This window comes from Mus caroli, chromosome 6 (genome assembly GCF_900094665.2).
Source record: "Mus caroli chromosome 6, CAROLI_EIJ_v1.1, whole genome shotgun sequence".
Lineage (NCBI taxonomy): Eukaryota > Metazoa > Chordata > Mammalia > Rodentia > Muridae > Mus > Mus caroli.
In genome coordinates, this window is record NC_034575.1 from 41,498,109 (window position 1) to 41,502,155 (window position 4,047).

Sequence of the window (4,047 nt, forward strand, 5' to 3'; positions counted from 1 at the left end):
AAAAAAAAAAAAAAAAAAAAAAAAAAAAAATACAAGAACCTAATGCATATACATGTGTGGTGGTTTTAATAGGAATGGCTCCATAGACTCATGTTTTAATACTTGGTCATAGGAAGCTTCACTATTAGGAGGTATGGCCTTGATGAAGTTAAGTGTGGCATTGTTGAAGGAAATGTGTCACTGTGTAGGTAGGCTTTGAGGTCACATATTCTCAAGCGAGGCCTAGCAAGTGTGGCAGTTTCCAGCTGCCTGTGGATTCAGATGTAGAACTCTCAGCTCCTTCTCTAGTACCATGGCTACCTGCATACTGCCATCCTTCGCATCATAATAATGGACTAAACCTTTAAAACCTATAAACCAGCCTCAATTAAATATTTTCTCTATAAGGACTGCTGTGGTCATGGTGTCACTTCACAGCAATAAAACCCTAACTAAGACAACATGTTTTCACTGGGATATACTCTGTGATCACATATGACTGAAAGAAATTCACTCAACTGGTAAAGCCTAATTGCCCATATGTAAACAAGAAGAATACAAAGAACGACAGCTGGCACTTCTCCTAAGCCACAAAAGCCTGTAAGTCACTCTTCTCTTTCTAAATGAATGTATAGCATTTGGAGAAAGTTTGCTGTAAGCTGTTTCTATGTCTATCTAAGAAGCTTTACATAAGTACTCATTCATATTTTCATGAATAAGTGGAGAGCTGTTTATACTGGCATTATTCACATAAGATGCTACGCACAGAAGGAATTGTTCCAAAATGTTTGCCTGTACATCCAGGCTACTGTCTGACAGGGCTAGAATATGAGCATACAAATTAGATCAGACAGGATTTGAAGAATGAGTGTGAGACAAGAACAAAGGTGGAAAGGAACACCATTGCTGAAAAATACCAAGCAAGACACATTAACAGGGCCATTACATTGCGTTTTGTCTGCTCAGAACAACATGCTTCTGTGATTTTCCAGTGGCATACAATGGAATGGGCTTGCAGAACACATCAATTTTGCACTTGTAGAAATGACAGTCTTGCAATTACCATTCATTGTGCTTGATGCTAATTTAATGCAGTCCATTCCTTTGCCAATGTAATGTCTGAAGGCAACCAAGTAAGTGCTAATGCCTGAGACATTGCACTGTGTAAGTAACAGCTTAAAGCAAATCATGTTCCCCTTCTTACTGGAGAGTTAAGTTAAACACAGCAGTTCACACAAAACTCTGGGGCTAATAGGCAATATTCAAGAAGGGGCATCTCCCTTTCCCGTTAGCCAGCATCGGAGATAAAGGTAAACAAAGACTATACATTCTTTTGATGTTATCTCAAAGGGTTTGCACAAAAAGACATCTAAGTATTCTCCTACTGGCAGCTTACTATGATGTATTTTCATTTGGCATAATGGCTTTAACCAAAAAAATTTTAATTGAAAACTGTAAGTATATTTGAAAAGCATCTGTGAGCATCCTTCTGGGAGATAAGTTCCTACTTACCTTGGTTAAGGTAATACCAGTTTATAGAAGATACAGCCACACCAATTTATGTACTCAGCAAGCTTCATCTTGTATCAATGACAGTATCTTCTTGGTGAACCTCTGTTCTAGCTCTCCTTCTGTCTTCTCAGGACTCACCACGCTGGTAGCCTCATACCTGTACAGCAGTTCATTCAACCACTCTCCCACTGGTACTACAACCAAACTCATTAGCAAAAGAATGGTTCAGTTAAGGTTGTTCTGAAGTAATCCTTCCATGGTTAAGATGTAGAAAATGCCCAATATTTTCTAAATGAATAAAGCTGGTCCCAACCTACCACATGCAACCAACTTACATGTTTGTTTCAAAAATGCACAGGTAGGGACTGAAGAAGACAGGTCAGCAGTTAAGAGCACTTGCTGCTCTTGGGAAAAATAAATAAAAACTCACATTCAATTATTGATACCCTCACCAGGCAGCTGACAACCTGCAATCCAGGTGTACCAGTGCCCTCTTCTGGCCTCTGTAAGAACCTGCCCTCAAGTGCACATACTCACACAGAGACATATACATAAATAAATGACAAAATAAACCTTTTGGAACACACATCTATACACATATTGTAAAGCAAACTGAACATACATAACAAAATATAACTGTGGGGGTTGGTTTTTTTGCCGGAAGGGACAAGAGTGGACCTTTTAAAACTTGTTTTTGCTTACTTATATTTTATATTCTTCACCCAATGATATGTTATTTATAATTTCATTACTTTTCTTCTTCTTGGGAAAAGAAGTAGAAGAAAGAACTCTTAGTGGGAATATTTAAGAAGTAGCTGTCTCTGATGAGAAAATGTCTACTGATTAACTAGAAATTATTGTATAATCTAGTCATGTTATCTGGAATGAATGAGTTTCATGTCGAGTGAAAATTGATGATAATTAAGTTACTCTTGAAAATACATCTCTCAGTGCATTTAAAACAGCCTGCTGTTCAGTGAAAATTCAAAGGAATTATCTTTTAGTTCTCTCTGGCATTTATGCATTTTAACAGAGGGCACTCTGGAAACAAATGTCACTAGACCACACAGCCTATCACATCATCTGTCTTTAGAAAACTATGGATTTCCTATCATCTCAAGGTATTCACCACGCCAGCATCCATTTAACTCAGATGAGGCAGGTCCATTACACAGAAAAACTCTTTGAATACCCATTGACTGAGGCCTAGATACTCCCAGAATCAGAGGTCATCCGAGTCTTCAAAGCAAATGTATCTGTGAATGTGATATCCTCAACCTTCACTGGGAACCAAATGTATACTTACTTAACTGTGGCAAACACAGTTTTGTTTTTGTTTTTGTTGTTGTTGTTGTTCTTTTTTTTTAATTGAGGCTATTCTTTCTTGGATAGTCAAACCCCAAACACACAAATATATTATGATTACCTAAGCCATACTTAACAGCCATCATAAATATACAACTTAGTTTGAAGTATATAATCTCTGCGTGTCTCCTGTGTGATTTCATAGAAAATGAAAAGTAATGGATTTTTGGAGTTGAATGGGAGCCCCAATTCATCTTTACCTGGAATCTCAGAGTATCATCTCCTGTTGGCAGTCACAGTTCAGGGTTAATGAAACTGAATTAGAGAAGAATCTAAATCTTAAACGATAGCCCTTGTAAGAAGAAGGGAAGACTTGGCGACAAACTTCAGCATCGACTAACGAGCTAGAGATTGAAGTGACAGTCCCTACAAGGCTATGGCCTCCTGTAGCCACTGGAATCTGGAAGAGGCAAGGAAAAATTCTTCTCTAGAGTCTTGGAAAATATGTGTCTTACTTATTTAACTAGCAGTTAAATAAGTAAGGATGTCAACAGTCCATGTGCACTGCTATACTGAACATCCCAGACTGAGCAATTTAAAAAAGAAAGAAATTCATTTGATGTAGATTGCTTTCTATATGCAGTGAGAGCAGGCAAAAGATAAGAGCTTGTGACTGGGCAGTGGAAAAGGAAGGTGGGCTGAGAGTTTTAGGGTGGAGACAGAGATAGAGACAGAGAGAGGAGCTAGGGATAGGAGACATAATAGAGGAAGAAGGTGAACTGAATCCACGTGACCTGAAATAGCCACAGGTAGCTATAAAATATCGTAGAAGAGCAATAGAATAATATAGGACAATTTGTCCAATCTAGGTGGACAGGTTGTATTAATATCAATTGGCTCTGAGTTCATTGTGTGAGCATTTTGTGAATTAAGAATTTATTGTTATAAATCTGACTGATAAATTAAAAGCCTCTGGAGTTTTGATTTTGCTGGGTTATGGGGGATTTGTGACAACTAGCTACAGGGGATAGATGACTGAGAATGTGAGTGGGCACAAACTAATGAGCGGGCAAACCATGAGAAGTTGGGCAGACTACCACATAGGGCTAGCCATAGGGAACCAGTGTTAGTGTGAATTGTTTTCTTAATAATTGCGCACGCCTTTAATCCCAGCACTCGGGAGGCAGAGGCAGGCGGATTTCTGAGTTCGAGGCCAGCCTGGTCTACAAAGTGAGTGCCAGGACAGCCAGG

General features: G+C 38.7%; 1 protein-coding gene across 2 annotated transcripts in view; it reads left to right on the forward strand.

Annotated features, from left to right (window-relative positions):
* LOC110296266 (contactin associated protein like 2) overlaps positions 1-4,047 on the forward strand; it is a 265,695-nt gene that overhangs the window by 4,141 nt on the left and 257,507 nt on the right. The window lies entirely within an intron of this gene.